This window comes from Bos javanicus, chromosome 4, assembly GCF_032452875.1.
Source record: "Bos javanicus breed banteng chromosome 4, ARS-OSU_banteng_1.0, whole genome shotgun sequence".
Lineage (NCBI taxonomy): Eukaryota > Metazoa > Chordata > Mammalia > Artiodactyla > Bovidae > Bos > Bos javanicus.
The window spans coordinates 28263660-28283127 of NC_083871.1; positions in this window are offsets into that span (position 1 = coordinate 28263660).

Here is a 19468-nt window from a genome sequence, read left to right on the forward strand (position 1 = left end):
TTAACTCTCCCACCTTTATGAGAGATGTGTGGCAGCCTAACTGGGCCTTCACACTGACAGCATTAGAAGTGGTATCAGGCTCATTCTATGAAATGAGGGCATCAGATATCTAATCTGTGTGGTTCCCATTAGCTCTGATATTCTGTGAATTATTCATATGCCTGAAATTTATACTTTAGTTTGTGAAACTGTTGGTCATTCCACTGCTTAAGAGAACTCTTCACTCTGGGTAATGAATAGCTATTACCGTAAGAGTTTTTCACAAACCAAAATCATGAAAGGGTTTGCCAGCTGCTTTGAGAAAGACAAGAAAGAAGCATATAGGCCATTGGCAGAGATGTGACTACTCTTAGTCATTTGATGTTTCTTGTATCCTCTGAAAACTACCTCTGACAATGCAATGCTGGTAATTCTTTTTTTGGGCTTGTATGCTTAATCTCACTGTTGCCAACAAATGAAAAGAGGAAGAAAGAGTAGTGAGTTCCACTTGTTTAAACCTTAGAAGTGAGGATAGGGTTACATGGGCATTATTTTCTTCTGTCTTCAAACATGACAGGGAAACAGATACCCATCAAATGTCAGCGACTGAAGGATTTGGGCTAATGCTTGGCAGGAACATACATAGCTGAGGTTTCATTTCTTTGCTCTCTAGTATGTACTGTGGCCATGTTAAAGTTCAGGCTTCACATTCCTTTCTGGTGAAAAAGAGATTTAATGAATATGCTACATGTTCTTCTAGATGCTAAACGGCATGCATCTTCCTCTCGTTCCCTTTTTTGAATACCTTGGGTATCCTATCCATGGGTATCTTTCCAACTAAAAAGTACTTACTGAGAATGAAGAGAAATCACTGCTGTGGGACAAAAACATTTTCCCTCAAAAAGAATGTACAAGCACACAAAAAAGATGTGGGATTTTTATGAATCATATCCTGTAATTTTTCACTTTTTTCCAGCTACCTCCTTCTTAGAACAGAATCCAAGAAAACCAAAGAAAACTATTTGTGCTGTGAGCAAAAATTTTGCCAAATTGAATTACATAATTCATCCAGCAGATTTGATGAGTTCCTGGATGCAATTTGCAAATTTGCATTTTGGGCACAAGGAAATAATATATTTGTTATATATTAAAAAATATACTTGTTATAATACTATATTTTGTAACTGCTCAAGAATGTTTCTGTATATAGGTATAGTATATATACTTAAGCATGAAATGGCTATTTATCATATATGCTTCAGGATATTTGACAGTGAACATAGTGAACTATGGAATCAAGTTCATGAATTATTAGAAATTCAGAGTTTTTATCAAATTATGATATTAAAATATTAAATATAATCATTAAATATGATTGATCAACTTTCAAAACACCCAAGTAAACCAATATACTCACTTTGACATATTGTACTTGGATTCACTATACATTATCCCTTATTTTTCACAATAAACATTCTCTATAAAGATGTAATGGAGAAGGAAATGGCAACCCACTCCAGTATTCTTGCCTGGAGAATCCCATGGACAGAGAAGCCTGGCAGGCTACAGTCTATGGGGTCTCAAGAGTTGGACACAACTGAGCGACTAAGAACAGCACACAGCACATAAAGATGTAAGGACTAGGAAGCTTCAGGCCCTCATTTCCCTACAGAATTTCCAAATAAATAATCACACACCGATTAAGATAACTTTGTAGGAGCTTTGGAAACTAGCTAAAAATCTATAGCTGCCAAGAAAAAGCCACATTCAAGATGGTAGGAAATTTCCTGGGGCTTTTCCTCACCTTTCCCCTATTGTCTCCATGTCCTTGCACCAAGGACAGAAGGAAGTGACTTGTCTTTGTTTGCTCAGGCTTCTAAAAAAAAAAAGAATACCATGGACTACGTGACTTAGAAAACAAGACATTTATTTTTCACAGATCTGGAGGCTGGGACCTCTAATATGTCAGGTTACCAGCATGGTTAGGTTTTGGTGAAGGCCATCTTTCTGACTTGAAGATGGCTGCTGTAGTCTCACATGGTGGATAAAGGAAGTACTGATGTCTCTTCCTTGTCTTATAATGGAATTTATGCTATCATGGGCACCCACCATATGATATCATGTAAACTTAACTATATCCCAAAGGGCCTACCCTCTAATACCATCACAGTAGGGGATTAGGATTTCAATGTTTGAATTGAGTGGAAGGGAAGCCTACGCAAGACCCTGGACCAACATCACCCACCAGGGGCAGACATAGAAGCAAAAGGAACTGCTCCCCTAAAGCATGCAGAGAAGAGACCACAAACACAGTAATTTAGACAAAATGAGGTGACAAGAGAAATATGTTGCAGATGAAGGACCAAGGTAAAAACCCACAAGGTCAAATAAATGAGGAAATAGGCAATCTACCTGAAAAAGAATTCAGAGTTATGATAGTAAAGATGATCCAAGATCTCAGAAACACAATGTAAGCACAGATTGACAAAATATAAAAAGTGCTTAACAAAGACCTAAAAGAATTAAAGAATAAACTGTGATGAACAAAATAACTGAAATTAAGAATACATTGGGAAAAAATCAATAGCAGAACCTAAGGCAGAAGAATAGGTAAGTAGACGGGAAGATAGAATGGTAGAAATGAGGACAGTCTCAGAGACTTTTGGGACAACATTAAATGCACCAACATTCAAATTATAGGGGTCCAGAAAAAGAGAAAGAGAAAGGGTCTGAGAAAATATTTGAAGTGATTATAGTTTAAAAGTTTCCTAATATGGGAAAAGAAATAATCACCCAAATCCAGGAAGCACAGGAAATCCCATATAGGATAAACTCAAGGATAAACACACCAAGACACACACTAATCAAACTAACAAAAATTAAATACAAAGAAAAAATGAAAGCAGCAAGGGAAAAGCAAAAAATAACATACAAGGGAATCTTCATTAGGTTATAGCTGATCTTTTTTAGCAGAAACTCTACAGGCCTGAAGGGAATGGTAAGATATATAGAAGTAATGAAAGGGGAAAACGTACAAACAAAAACACTCTACCCAACAAGAATCTCATTCAGATCCTATGAAGAAATCAAAAGTTTTACAACCAAGCCAGAACTAAGATAATTCAGCACCATCAAACTAGCTTTACAACAAATGCTAAAGGAACCCCGCTAATCAGAAAAAAAAAAAAAAGACCTACAAAAACAAACCCAAAACAATTTTTAAATGGCAATAGGAATGTACATATTAATAATTACCTTAGATGTAAATGGATTAAATACTCCTACCAAAGGACATGGATTGGATGAATAGATTTTTAAAAAAAGAAAAACACCAAAACCCATTTATATGCATGAGATCCACTTCAGACCTAGGAACACACACAGACTGAAAGTGAGGGGATGGAAAAAGATCTTCCATGCAAATAGAAATCAAAAGAAAGCTGGAGTAGCAACAGTCATAAAATAGAATCAAATTTAAAATAAAGACTATTACAAGATATAAGGAAATATACTACATAATACTCAAGGAATAAATCTAAGAAAAAGACATAACAATTGTAAATACTTTAGCACCCAACATAGCTGAACCTCAACATATGTGACTAATGCTAACAGCAATAAATGGGGAAATAGACAGTAACATGATAATAGTGAGGAGACTTTAACATCCCCCTTTATACCAATGGATAGATCATCCAGACAGAAAATTAATAAGGAAAGCCAAGCCTTAAATGATACATTAGACCAGGTAGACTTAATTGATATTTATCAGATATTTCATCCAAAAGCAGAATACACTTTATTCTAAAGTGTACACAGAACATTCTCTAAGATAGATTATATCTTAGATCACAAATCAAGTCTTAGTAAACTAAAGAAAACTGGAATCATATCAACTTTCCTGACCACAACACTATGAGATTAGAGGTCAGTTACAGGGGGAAAAACTGTAAAAAAAAAAAAACAAGCACATGGAAACTAAACAATATGTTACTAAATAATCAATCAATAATAATCACTGAAGAAACAAAAAAATACCTAGAGACAAATGATAATAAAACCAAGAAAACCCAAAACCTTTGGGATGCAGGAAAGCAGTTTTAAGAAAGAAGTTTATAGCAACATAATCCTAACTCAAGGAACAAAACAAAACAATCTCAAATAAACAATCTATTCTTACACTTAAAGAAAATAGAGAAAAAAAGAACACAAAGTTAACAGAAGGAAAGAAATCATAAAGATCAGGCCATATAACATAAATGAAGACAACAATACAAAGATCAATAAAACTAAAGTTGCTTCATTGAGAAGATAAACAAAATTGATAAATCTTTAGCCAATTCGCCAAGTAAAAAAGGAGAGAATTCAAATCAGTAAAATTAGAAATGAAAAAGGAGAAATTAAAACTGACACTGCAGGAATACAAAGGATCATAAGAGATTACTACAAGCAACTGTATGACAATAAAATGGACAACCTGGAAGAAATGGACAAATTCTTAGAAAGGTACAACCTAAGTCTGAACCAGGAAGAAATAGAAAATAAAAATAGATCAATTACAAGTAGTGAAATTGAAACTGAATTAAAACTCTTCTGACAAATAAAAATCTAGGACCAGATGGCTTCACAGATGAATTCTACCAAATGTCTATAGAAGAGCTGACACCCATCCTCAAATTATTTTTTTAAAAAATTGCAAAGAGGAAGAAACTCCCAAACTTTTTCCACAAGACCACCATCACCCTGATACCAAAACGAGACAATAATATCACAAAAAAGAGAATTTCAGACCATTATCACTGATGAACATTGATGTAAAAGTCCTCAACAAAATACTAGCAAACCAAATCCAACAACATATTAAAAGTATTATACACCATGGACAATTGGGATTTATTACAGGGCTGCACGGTATGGAAATCAGTCAATGTGATAGCCCACATTAACACACGGTATGGAAATCAGTCAATGTGATAGCCCACATTAACAGATTGATGCAGAAAAAGCTTTTAAAAATGTTCAATACCCATCTATGATAAACTCTCTCCAGAAATGAGCTTACAGGGAACCTATCTCAACATAATAAAGGCCATATACTCACATTGAAATATTATTCTCAGTGGTAAAAAACTGAAAGCCATTTCCTCTACAATCAAGAACAAGACAAGACGTCCACTAATGCTGTCATTACTCCATACAGTTTACAAAGTCCTAACCACAGTACAGAGAAGAAAATGAAATAAAAGGAATCCAAATGGGCAAATAAGAAGTTCAACTGACACTGCTTGGAGATGGCAAGATACTATACATAGAAAATCCTGAACAGGCCACCAGAAAACTACTAATCCTAACCAATGCATTTGGTAGTTACAGGATAAAAAAATAATTAACACACAGAAAACCCTTGCATTCCTATACACAAACAACAAAAGATCAGAAAGAGAAATCAAGGGAACAATACCATTTACCACTACATCAAAAGAATAAAATATCTAGGAATAAACCTACCTAAGGAGAAAAAAGACTTGTACTCAGGAAATTATTAAGACACTGATGAAAGAAATAAAAGATGACACAAATGAAGAGATATATGCTAACACCATACACAAAAATAAACTCAAAATGGATTAAAGATCTAAACGAAAGACCAGAAACTATAAAACTCCTAGAGGAGAACATAGGCAAAACACTCTCCGACATACATCACAGCAGGATCCTCTATGACCCACCTCCCAGAATATTGGAAATAAAAGCAAAAATAAACAAATGGGACCTAATTAACCTTAAAAGCTTCTGCACATCAAAGGAAACTATTAGCAAGGTGAAAAGGCAGCCTTCAGAATGGGAGAAAATAATAGCAAATGAAGCAACTGACAAACAACTAATCTCAAAAATATACAGGCAACTCCTACAGCTCAACTCCAGAAAAATAAATGACCCAATCAAAAAATGGGCCAAAGAACTAAATAGACATTTCTCCAAAGAAGACATACAGATGGCTAACAAACACATGAAAAGATGCTCAACATCACTCATTATCAGAGAAATGCAAATCAAAACCACTATGAGGTACCATTTCACGCCAGTCAGAATGGCTCCAATCCAAAAGTCTACAAATAATAAATGCTGGAGAGGGTGTGGAGAAAAGGGAACCCTCTTACACTGTTGGTGGGAATGCAAACTAGTACAGCCACTATGGAGAACAGTGTGGAGATTCCTTAAAAAACTGGAAATAGAACTGCCTTATGACCCAGAATCCCACTGCTGGGCATACACACTGAGGAAACCAGAAGCGAAAGAGACACGTGTACCCCAATGTTCATCGCAGCACTGTTTATAATAGCCAGGACATGGAAGCAACCTAGATGTCCATCAGCAGATGAATGGATAAAGAAAGCAGTGGTACATATACACAATGGAGTATTACTCAGCCATTAAAAAGAATACATTTGAATCAGTTCTAATGAGGTGGATGAAACTGGAGCCTATTATACAGAGTGAAGTAAGCCAGAAGGAAAAACATAAATACAGTATACTAATGCATATATATGGAATTTAGAAAGATGGTAACAATAACCCTGTGTACGAGACAGCAAAAGAGACACTGATGTATAGAACAGTCTTATGGACTCTGTGGGAGAGGGAGAGGGTGGGAAGATTTGGGAGAATGACATTTAAACATGTAAAATATCATGTAGGAAACAAGTTGCCAGTTCAGGTTCAATGCGCAATGCTGGATGCTTGGGGCTGGTGCACTGGGACGACCCAGAGGGGTGGTGTGGGGAGGCAGGGGGGAGGAGGGTTCAGGATGGGGAGCACATGTGTGCCTGTGGCAGATTCATTTTGATGGTTGGCAAAACTAATGCAATTATGTAAAGTTATAAAATAAAATAAAATTTAAAAAAAGAGAGAGAGATATGCTGCTCTTGGATGGCAATAATTAATAGTATAAAAATGACTATAATACCCAAAGCAACCTACAGATTCAATGCAATCCCTATCAAATTACTAAGGGCATTTTTCACAGAATTAGAACAAAAAAAAATTTTTTTTTTCAATTTCTATGGAAGCATTAAACACCATGAATAGCTAAAGCAATCTTGAGAAAGAAAAATGGAGCTTCAGAAATCAGGTGCCCTGAAAGAATGCTCAAACTACCGCACAATTGCACTCTTATCACACGCTAGTAAAGTCATGCTCAAAATTCTCCAAGACAGGCTTCAGCAATACATGAACCGTGAACTTCCAGATGTTCAAGCTGGTTTTAGGAAAGGCAGAGGAACCAGAGATCAATTGCCAACAACCGCTGGATCATCAAAAAAGCAAGAGAGTTCCAGAAAAACATCTATTTCTGCTTTATTGACTATGCCAAAGCCTTTGACTGTGTGGATCACAATCAACTGTGGAAAATTCTGAAAGAGATGGGAATACCAGACCACCTGACCTGCCTCTTGAGAAACCTGTATGCAGGTCAGGAAGCAACAGTTAGAAGTGGACATGGAACAAGAGACTGGTTCCAAATAGGAAACGGAGTTCGTCAAGGTTGTATACTGGCACCCTGCTTATTTAACTTATATGCAGAGTCCATCATGAGAAACGCTGGGCTGGAAGAAGCAAAAGCTAGAATCAAGATTGCCGGGAGAAATATCAATAACCTCAGATATGCAGACAACACCACCCTTATGGCAGAAAGTGAAGAGGAACTCAAAAGCCTCTTGATGAAAGTGAAAGTGGAGAGTGAAAAAGTTGGCTTAAAGCTCAACATTCAGAAAACGAAGATCATGGCATCTGTTCCCATCACTTCATGGGAAATAGATGGGGAAACAGTGGAAACAGTGTCAGACTTTACTTTTGGGGGCTCCAAAATTACTGCAGATGGTGATTGCAGCCATGAAATTAAAAGACGCTTACTCCTTGGAAGGAAAGTTATGACCAACCTAGATAGCATATTCTAAAGCAGAGATATTGTTACTTTGCCAGCAAAGGTCCATCTAGTCAAGGATGTGGTTTTTCCAGTGGTCATGTATGGATATGAGAGTTGGACTGTGAAGAAAGCTGAGCACTGAAGAATTGATGCTTCTGAACTGTGGTGTTGGAGAAGGCTCTTGCAAGTCCCGTGGATTGCAAGGAGATCCAACCAGTCCATCCTAAAGGAGATCAGACATGGGTGTTCACTGGAAGGACTGATGCTGAGGCTGAAACTCCAATACTTTGGCCACCTCATGCAAAGAGTTGACTCATTGGAAAAGACTCTGATGCTGGGAGGGATTGGGGGCAGGAGGAGAAGGGGACGACAGAGGATGAGAATGCTGGATGGCATCACCAACTCGATGCACTTGAGTTTGGGTGAACTCTGGGAGTTGATGATGGACAGGGAGGCCTGGCATGCTGTAATTCATGGGGTCGCAAAGAGTCGGACACAACTGAGTGACTGAACTGAACTGAACTGACTTCAGACTATAATATAAAGCTACAGTCATCAAAACAGTGTCATACTGGCACAAAAACAGGAGTATAGATCAATGAAACAAGGTAGAAAGCCCAATGATAAGGCCACAGAACTATCATCATCTATTCTATGACAAAGAAGGCAAGAATATACAGTGGAAAAAACACAGAGTCTCCAATAAGTGGTGCTGGGAACACTGAATAGCCACATGTAAAAGAATGAAATTAGTAGACTCCATAACACGACATAAAAATAAACTCAAAATTGACTAAAGTCCTAAATGTAAGGCCAGACACTATAAAACTCTTTGAGGAAAACAGGAAAAGTACCCTTTGAAATAAATCACAGAAAGATCTTTTTTGATCCACCTCCTAGAATAAGGAAAATAAAAACAAACAAATGAGACCTAATTAAGTTTAAAAGCTTTTGTGCAGCAGAGGAAACCATAAACGAGATAAAAAGAAAACTCTCAAAATGGGAAAAAATATCTGTAAACAAAGCAATTGACAAAAGATTAATTTCAAAAATACACAAACAACTCATGCAGCTCAATATCAAAACAAACAAACAACCCAATCAAAAATTAAGCAGATCTAAATAGACATTTCTCCAATGAAGACACACAGATGGCCAAGAGGTACAGGAAATGACGCTCGATATCACAATTATTAGAAAAATGCAAATCAAAACTCTAATGCAATATCCCCTCACACTAGTCAGAATGGCCATCATCAAAAAAATCTACAAACAATAAATGCTGGAAAGATAGTGGAGGAAAGGGAACCCTCTTGAACTTCTGGATAGAAATTAAAATGATACAGCCACTAAGGAGAACAGTATGGAGGGTCCTTAAAAAACTAAAAATAGAACTATGATATGATCCAGCTATCTCACTCCTAGGCATATACATGGAAAAAAACATAACTCAAAAAGATACATGTAACCTAAGTTCACTGCAGCTCTATTTATGATAGCCAGATAATGGAAAAAATCTAAATGTCCACTGACAGATGAATGGAAAAAGATGTGATACATATATATAATAGAATATTTCTCAGCCATATAAAAGAACAAAATAATGCTATTTACAGCAACACATATGGACCCAGAAGTTGTCTTACTGAGTGAAGAAAGTCAGAGAAAGACCAATATCATATGATATGGCTTTTATATCAATATATATCTACAAGACCTTCTAAAACTAACACCAAAAAACAACATCCCTTTCATCATAGGTGACTGGAATGCAAAAGTAGGGAATCAAGAGATACTGGAGTAACAGGCAAGTTTGGCCTTGGAATACAAAATGAAGCAGGACAAAGGCTAACAGAATTGTGCCAAGAGAATGCACTGGTCATAGCAAACACCATCTTCCAACAAAACAAAAGATGATTCTACATGTGGACATCATCAGAGAGTCAATACTGAAATCAGATGGATTATATTCTTTGGAGTCTAAGATGGAGAAGCTCTGTGGCTCAGATCATGAACTCCTAATTGCAAAATACAGACTTGAATTAAAGAAAGTAGGGAAAACCACTAGGCCATTCAGGTATGACCTAAATCAAATTCCTTATACAGTGGAAGTAATAAATAGATTCAAGAGATTAGATCTGATAGACAATGCTTGAAGAACTATGGATAGAGGTTCAAAACACTGAACAAGAGGCAGTGATCAAAACATACCCAAGAAAAAGAAATGCAACAAGGCAAAATGGTTGGCTAAAGAGGCCTTACAAATTAGTTGAGGAAAGAAAAGTGAAAGGCAAAGGACAGAAGGAAAGATTCACCCATCTGAATGAAGAGTTCCAGAGAATAGCAAGGAAACATAAGAAAGTCTTCTAAAGTGAATAATGCAAAGAAATAGAGGAAAACAACAGAATGGAAAAGACTAGTGATCTTTTCAAGAAAATTAGAGATACCAAGGGAACATTTCATGCAAAGATGGGCACAATAAAGGACAGAAATGGAATGGACCTAACAGAAGCAGAAGATACTAAGAAGAGGTAGCAAGAATACACAGAAGAACTATACATAAAGGTCTTAATGATCTGGACAACCATGATGGTGTAGTCATTCACCTATAGCCAGATATCCTGGAGTGCAAAATCAAGTGGGCCTTCAGAAGCATCACTACAAACAAAGCTAGTGGAGGTGATGGAATTTCAGCTGAGCTACTTCAGATTTTAAAAGATGATGCTGTTAAAGTGCTGCACTCAATATACCAGCAAATTTGGAAAACTCAGCAGGACTGGAAAAGATTAGTTTTCATTCCAATCCCAAAAAAGGGCAATGTCAAAGAATGTTCAAACTACTGCACAACTGCACTCATTTCACATGCTAACAAAGTAATGCTCAAAATCCTTTAAGCTGAAACACAAGCTGGAATCAAGATTGGTGGGAGAAATATCAATAACCTCAGATATGCAGATGACACCACCCTTATAGCAGAAAGTGAAGAGGAACTCAAAAGCCTCTTGATGAAAGTGAAAGAGGAGAGTAAAAAAGTTGGCTTAAAGCTCAACATTCAGAAAATGAAGATCATGGCATCCGGTCCCATCACTTCATGGGAAATAGATGGGGAAACAGTGGAAACAGTGTCAGACTTTATTTTTCTGGGCTCCAAAATCACTGCAGATGGTGACTGCAGCCATGAAATTAAAAGACGCTTACTTCTTGGAAGGAAAGTTATAACCAACCTAGATAGCATATTCAAAAGCAGAGACATTACTTTGCCAACAAAGGTCCGTCTAGTCAAGGCTATGGTTTTTCCTGTGGTCATGTATGGATGTGAGAGTTGGACTGTGAAGAAGGCTGAGCACCGAAGAATTGATGCTTTTGAACTGTGGTGTTGGAGAAGACTCTTGAGAGTCCCTTGGACTACAAGGAGATCCAACCAGTCCATTCTGAAGGAGATCAGTCATGGGATTTCTTTGGAAGGAATGACGCTAAAGCTGAAACTTCAGTACTTTGGTCACCTCATGCAAAGAGTTGACTCATTGGAAAAAAACTCTGATGCTGGGAGGGATTGGGGGCAAGAGGAGAAGGGGAAGACAGAGGATGAGATGGCTGGTTGGCATCACTGACTCGATGGACATGAGTCTCAGTGAACTCCAGGAGTTGGTGATGGACAGGGAGGCCTGGCGTGCTGCAATTCATGGGGTCGCAAAGAGTCCGACACGACTGAGCGACTGATCTGATCTGTTCTGATCTGAACTGAGAACTTCCAGATGTTCAAGCTGGATTTAGAAAGAGAGGAACCACAGAGAAAATTGCCAACATTTGTTGGATCAAAGAAAAAGCAAGAGAATTCCAGAAAAACATCTACTTCAGCTTCACTGACTATGCTAAAGCCTTTGACTGTGTGGATTACAACGCACTCTGGAAAATACTTCAAGAGATGGAAATACCAGACCACTTTACCTGCCTCCTGAGAAACCTGTATGCAGATCAAGAAGCAACAGTTAGAACTGGACATGGAAAAACAGACTGGTGTATATTGTCAAGGGTGTATATTGTCAGCCTGCTTATTTAACTTATAATCAGAGCACATCGTGTGAAATGCTGGGCTGGATGAACTAGAAGCTGTAATCAAGATTGCCGGGAGAAATATCAATAACCTCAGGTATGCAGATGACACCACCCTAATGACAGAAAGCAAAGAGGAACTAAAGAGCCTCTTGATGAAGGTAAAAGAGGAGAGTCAAAAGGCTGGTTTAAAACTAAACATTCAAAAAACTAAGATCATGGCATCTGGTCCCATCACTTCAAGGCAAATAGATGGGGGAAAAAAAGGAAACACTGACAAACTTTATTTTTTTGGTTTCCAAAATCACTATGGATGGTGACTCTGGTTATGAAATTAAAAGATGCTTGCTCTTTGGAAGATAAGCTATAACAATCCTCAGTACAGTTCAATTCAGTTGCTCAGTCATGTCCAACTCTTTGCGACCCCATGAGTCGCAGCACACCAGGCCTCCCTGTCCATCACCAACTCCCAGAGCTCACTCAGACTCACGTCCATTGAGTCAGTGATGCCATCCAGCCATCTCATCCTCTGTCGTCCCCTTCTCCTCCTGCCCCCAATCCCTCCCAGCATCAGAGTCTTTTCCAATGAGTCAACTCTTCAATCCTAGAGTGTATCAAAAAGCAGAGGCATCATTTTGTAGACGATGGTCCATATAGTCAAATCTATGGTTTTCCTTCTAGTCATGTACAGATGTGAAAGTTGGACCATAAAGAAAGCTGAGCACCAAAAAATTAATGCTTTCAAATTGTAGTGCTGGAGAAGACTCTTCAGAGTTCCTTGGACAGCAAGGAGATCAAACCAGTAAATCACAAAGGAAATCAACCCTGACTATTCATTGGAAGGACTAATGCTGAACCTCTAATACTTTGGCCACCTGAAAGGAAGAGCCAACTCACTGATAAAGATCCTGATGCTGGGAAAGATTGAAGGCAGGGGAGAAGGGGAAGACAGTGGATGAGATGGTTGGATAGCATCACCAACTCAATGGACATGAGTTTGAGCAAACTCCAGGGGATCATGAAGGACAGAGAAGCCTGGAGTGCTGCAGTTCATGGGGTTGCAAAGGATGGACATGACCGAGCGACTGAACAACAACAACACTGCTTATATGGGAATCTAAAGAAATAGTACAAATGTACTTATTTACAAAACAGAAATAGAGCCACAGATGTAGAAAACATTCTTATGGTTACAAGGAGCCAGCAGGGGGGTGGGGGGGAGCCGGGAGGGTGAAGGGAGGAGGGGTAACTTGAGAGATTGGAATCGACATATACACACTAGTATATATATAATAATTAATGAGAACCTACTGTATAGCACAGGGAACTCTACTCAATACTATGTAATGCCCTGTATGGGGAAACAATCTAAAAAAGAGTGTGTGTATATATATATATATAGTTGATTTATCTTTTCATAAACCTGAAACATTATAAATCAACTATACTCCAATAATTTTTTTTAAATCCTAAAAGACTTAGCAGGGGACTCAGAACCATATATAATTCCAAACTGCCTTTTCCCTGATTTTGGAAATCACTGTAAGTTTTCTCAAGGATATTAAAGGTTTCTTTTTTAAATAGTAATACATTTCCTTCCAAAAAGTAATACTGAACTTGATAGAAAAATATTCCAACATCTGAAAACAGTGTCTCTTTAATCATATTACTTAGAGGCATTAGATAATCACAAATAACTTTGTCGAATATACACTTTGCTGTCTATATATTTCTATCTTCCTAAAAGGATTCTTCTCTAGAGAATATTCTGTGTCTGTGCCATTAATTTTGATGTGAAAGTTGATCAGTCATATCTGACTCTTTGCAACCCCATGGAATTCTCCAGGCCAGAATACTGCAGTGGGTAGCTGTTCCCTTCTCCAGGGGATCTTTCTAACCCAGGGTTCGAACCCAGGTCTCCTGCATTGCAGGCAGATTCTTTACCAGCTGAGCCACCAGGGAAGACCAAGAATACTGGAGTGGGTAGCTTATTCCTTCTCCAGCATATCTTCCTGACCCAGGAATCCAACTAGGGTCTCCTGTATGGCAGGCAGATTCTTTACCAGCTGAATTTTGATATATAAACCTCTACTAATCAAAATAATAATTTATAAATGCAGCTAACATTTATTGGATATCTACTATGTACTGAGAGCTAAGAATTACAATATGGAGACTGCTTTTACAATAAGGATTCAATTATTGATTTAAAGAGTGCTGGGCACATAGATGTTCAATGGATGCTTAAAGCTTTGCATCCAAAATTAGGCTTATCACTGAACAGGTTCTATTTAAGAATCTATGGGATTTGTCATTTATTTATTTGCTTTTATTTAAACAAAAAATTTATCTAAATACCAATTCAACCTATGTTTTATGTACATTTAATTTATAACTAAATTGTAGACACAATCTATTCATAAATGAGTAACTATATTGAATTGTGAACTATGAACAGGTTTGTCTTAGCTTGAGCTGCCACAACAGAATACGTAGATTGGGTGGCTTAAATAACAGAAATTTATTTCTTATAGTTCTGTTGAGTAGAAATCCAAGGTCAAGGTGCCAACCAATCCAATTTCTGGTTTATTTCTTTTCCCAGTTTGCAGATGGTGGCCTTCTATGTCCCGACACAGCCTTTCCTTAGTGAGTGCACATGGAGAGAGACAGGTCTCTCTTGCTCTTCTTATAAGGCCACCAACCCTGCTAAATTAGAACCCCATACTTATAACCTCATTTAACCTTAATTGCCTCCTAAAAGCCCTACAAAATTCAATCACATCAGGGGTTAGGGTTCTAACACACTAATTTGAAAAGTGAAAGTATTAGTTGCTCAGTCATGTCTGACGCTTTGCAACCTCATGGACTGTGGGTCAGGTTGCTCTATCCATCCTTTCTCCTATCATTGCTTCTCTAGATGACAGTTCAGAGATACTCTTTCTGCCTACAACATCCAGGCATTAGGGCTTCCTGACCTAGGCTGTACAGCTATGATGACAGGAAGAAAAAGCCAGAAGCCATCCTTTGTGATCATGAGATACTGGAGAAAGGCCACTCGAAGAGGTGTGACAGAAGCACATGGCTATAATGACATCAGACAAAACAGATTTAAGTCAAAAACTCTCACAGGACAAAGAAGGCCACTATATAATACAACAGTCAATTGACCTGGAAGTTATAGCAGTTAAAAATACATACACATGGAACATCAGAGTACCTAAATATATAAAGCAGTGCAACATATGGAAACCATCGGATACAGTAAAAGCAGGGCCAAGAGGGAAATTTACATCTTCAATAGTTACATTAAAAAGTGAGAAAGATCTCAAATCAATAATCTAACTATATCTTGAGAAACAATAATTAAAAGAATATATTAAATCCAAAGCTATCAGAGGAAGGAAATAATGAAGATAAGAGGAAGGATAAATAAAACAGGGAATATAAAAGAAACAGAGAACATCTACATAAACAAGAGTTGATTCTTTGTAAAGGTCAACACAATTGATAATCCTTTAGAGACTGACAAAGGAATAAAAGAGAGAATACTCGAGTAACTAAAATCAGAAATGAAAGAGGGTATAATACTATAGATTTTATAGAAATAAAAAGGAGTATGATAGGGTATTGTGAACAATTGTACTCCAACAAACTGGATAATCTGAATGTAATATATTAGGTTTCAAAAACACATGGAGAAATAGAAAATCTGAATAGGCCAATAATTAGTTCAGTTCAGTTCAGTTCAGTTCAATTCAGTCCCTTAGTCATGTCCGACTCTTTGCAACCCCATGGACTGCAGCACACCAGGCTTCCCTGTCCAACACCAACTCCTGGAGCTTGCTCAAACTCATGTCTATCAAGTCAGTGATGCCACGTAATCATCTCATCGTTTGTTGTCCCCTTCTCCTCCTGCCTTCAATCTTTCCCAGTATCAGGGTCTTTTCCAATGAATCAGTTATTTGCATCAGGTGGCCAAAGTACTGGAGTTTCCACTTCAATGTCAGTTCTTCCGATGAATATTCAGTTCTGATTTCCTTTAGGATGGACTGGTTGTATCTGCTTCCTATCCAAGGGACTCTCAAGAGTCTCCTCCAACACCACAGTTCAAAAGCATCAATTCTTCAGCACTCAGCTTTCTTCATAGTTCAACTCTCACATCCATATATGACTACTAGAAAAACCATAGCTTTGACTACATGGATATTTGTTGGCAAAGTAATGTCTCTGCTTTTTAATATGCTGTCTAGGTTGATCATAGCTTTTCTTCCAAAGAGCAAGCATCTTTTAATTTCATGGCTGCAGTCACCATCTGCAGTGATTTTGGAGCCAAGGAAAATAAAATCTCTCACCATTTCCATTGTTTCCCAATCTATTTGCCATGAAGTGATGAGACCAGATGCCACAATCCTAGTTTTTGGAATGTTGAGTTTTAAGTCAGTTTTTTCACTCTCCTCTTTCACTTTGATCAAGAGGTCCTTCAGTTCCTCCTCACCTTCTGCTATAAAGGTAGTGTCACCTGCATTTCTAAGGCTATGGATATTTCTCCTGGCAATCTTGATTCCAGCTTGTGCTTCATCCAGCCTTGCATTTTGCGTGATGTACTCTGCATATAGGTTACATAAGCAGGGTGACAATATACAGCCTTGACATACTCCTTTCCCAATTTGGAACCAGTCTGTTGTTTCATGTGCAGTTCTAACTGTTGCTTCTTGATCTGCATACAGATTTCTCAGGAGGCAGGACAGGTGGGCTGGTATTCCCATCTCTTGAAGAATTTTCCATATTTTGTTATGCTCTACACAGTCAAAGGCTTTGCTGTAATCAATAAAGCAGAAGTAGATGTTTTTCTGGAACTCTCTTGCTTTTTCCATGATGCATTGGATGTTGGCAATTTGATCTCTGGTTCCTCTGCATTTTCTAAAACCAGCTTGAACATCTGGAGGTTCACGGTTCATGTATTGTTGAAGCCTGGCTTGGAGAATTTTGAGCATTACTTTGCTAGCGTGTGAGATGTGTGCAATTGTGCAGTAGTTTGAGCATTCTTTGGCATTGCCCTTCTTTGGGACTGGAATGAAAACTTTATATATTTATAATTCTGACCTTTATATAACTATAATTCTGTTAGTTATAATTGGTAGGGAGAGTAAACAATCAAAGACCTTTTAACATAAATGTTTTCTACCAAAGAACAAATGCTATACTCATGAATTTGACCAAATATTTATAAAGAATATTTATCCTTTCCCACCTCTTCTAAAAAAAAAAACCAAATGTGAGGGAGTACTTCCTAACTCATCCTAAGAGGCCAGCATTACCCTGCCATTAAAACCAAAGATTTGCTGAAAGAAAAGCAAATACAGGCAAATATCCTCTCTGGTTTGTTGTTGTTTAGTTGCAAAGTCGTGTCTGACTCTGTGACCCCATGGACTATAACCCACCAGGCTCCTCTGTCCATGGGATTTTTCAGGCAAGAATACTAGACAGGGTGCCATTTCTTTCTCCAAGAGATCTTCCTGACTCAGGGATCAAACACATGTCTCCTGCCTTGGCAGGCAGACTTTTTTTTTTTTTACTGCTGAGCCACCAGAGAAGCCCTCCTCTGAATAGTGGTGTAAATATTTCAACAAAATATTAGCAAACAGAATTCAATGTAACATAAAAAGAATTATACACCATGATCAAATAGGATTTATTCCTATAAAACAAGGATGGTTCAACATACAAAAATGAAACAGTGTTAATATACTACATAGCACAATGATGTGGAGAAGGCAATGGCACCCCACTCCAGTACTCTTGCCTGGAAAATCCCATGGATGGAGGAGCCTGGTAGGCTGCAGTCCATGGGGTCACTAAGAGTCAGACACGACTGAGCGACTTCACTTTCACTTTTCACTTTCATGCACTGGAGAAGGAAATGGCAACCCACTCCAGTGTTCTTGCCTGGAGAGTCCCAGGGACGGGGGAGCCTGGTGGGCTTCCGTCTATGGGGTTGCACAGAGTCGGACACAACTGAAGCAACTTAGCAGCAGCAGCAGCACAATGATGAGAAAAACCCTGCATGACCATCTCCATTAATAACAGAAAAAGTCACAGTAGGGGGAGGAGGGTGTGGGACGAATTGAGAGAGTAGCACTAAAATTATACACTACCATGTGTAAAATAGTGGAAGCTACTGTATAACACAGGGTGCTTAACCCAGAGCTCTGTGACAACCCAGAGATGTGGGATGGTGAGGTGAGGGAGGTTCCGAGGGAGGAGATATATGTATATTTATGGCTGATTCACACTGTTGTATGGCAGAAACCAACACAACATTGTAAAGCAATTATCCTTCAATTAAAAAAAGAGAGATCTTGAAATATGAATAATATAGACTGGTTTGAAACGCAATTTACGTAACTTTTACCTTAACCATAGCATATATAACAAGCTGCCAATCATACATATATAGAGAGAGACACAGGCTGAGAGAGACAGAAAAAGCAGTTTACAAAATCCAACACACTTCATGATATAATTTAAACAGACTAGGAATAGAAGGAAAATACCTCAGTATAATAAAGGCTGTATATGAAAATCCATAGCCAACACCATACTTGCATCATTCAGGGTTCTTCAGAGAAATTGACCCAAAAGGAGATATATGTATGTATGTATTAGGTAGTTAGAATACGAAAAATTAGTCTGGAATGACAGGGCTAAAAGACAAAGCAGGGGAAAGCCCATGAAAATAGAACAAAGGCAGTTCTCTGAGGACCAGAGTGAGGACCTCAGGTAAAACAAAGAGCCCTCCTGGCTAGCCCAGTTTACACAGGGCAGGCCCGGGGGGGGGAGAAGAGGAGCCAAAATTGAGGGGGCGGGGCTTCTCTTCTCTCTGTGTTTTTTGGGTCGACCCCCCCACCTCACAACTTGAGGATGTATTTTCCTTTGTTTTCTAAATAAAACTGAGCTATAACACGGAGCTCTAACACTGGTCCTTCCATCACTTCAAATTTTTGCTGTGATGAGACAGAACTGAGGAAATCACATACTCCCCTGACGAATATGGTGCCATGACTCGGATTTAACCTCACTGAAACAATCTTAGCTGGGCCCCTGTGAGGCAAAAGCCAAGCACAGCAGAAGCCCAAATCAGCAAAAGCTTCCATGGTGGATGTTGAACGCAAAGAAAACCCAATGCAGGGGAAGTGACAAGAAGCCCAGCATGCTGGAAACTGGGACATGAAAAACAAACTCAGCAGAAAGCTCACAGATTCCAGAAGACCTCCGGTTAAGGTAGGAAGTCCTCACTCCTATGGCTGGAAGGACATATGGCTAACAAAATCTTAATTCCTTTGCAATCTCTTGTTTCTTGTTTCCTCAAACCACCCATGAAGAGGCAAGAGGCAGTGGGTGCAACTGAGGGACTCTGTCAGGGGCTACTTAGTAGCTGTTGCCCAAGCAGGTGGGGGTTCTTCTGCCCTTAATCTTCTTTGTGCCAAGGATCAGGCCAATGAAAACTGTGAG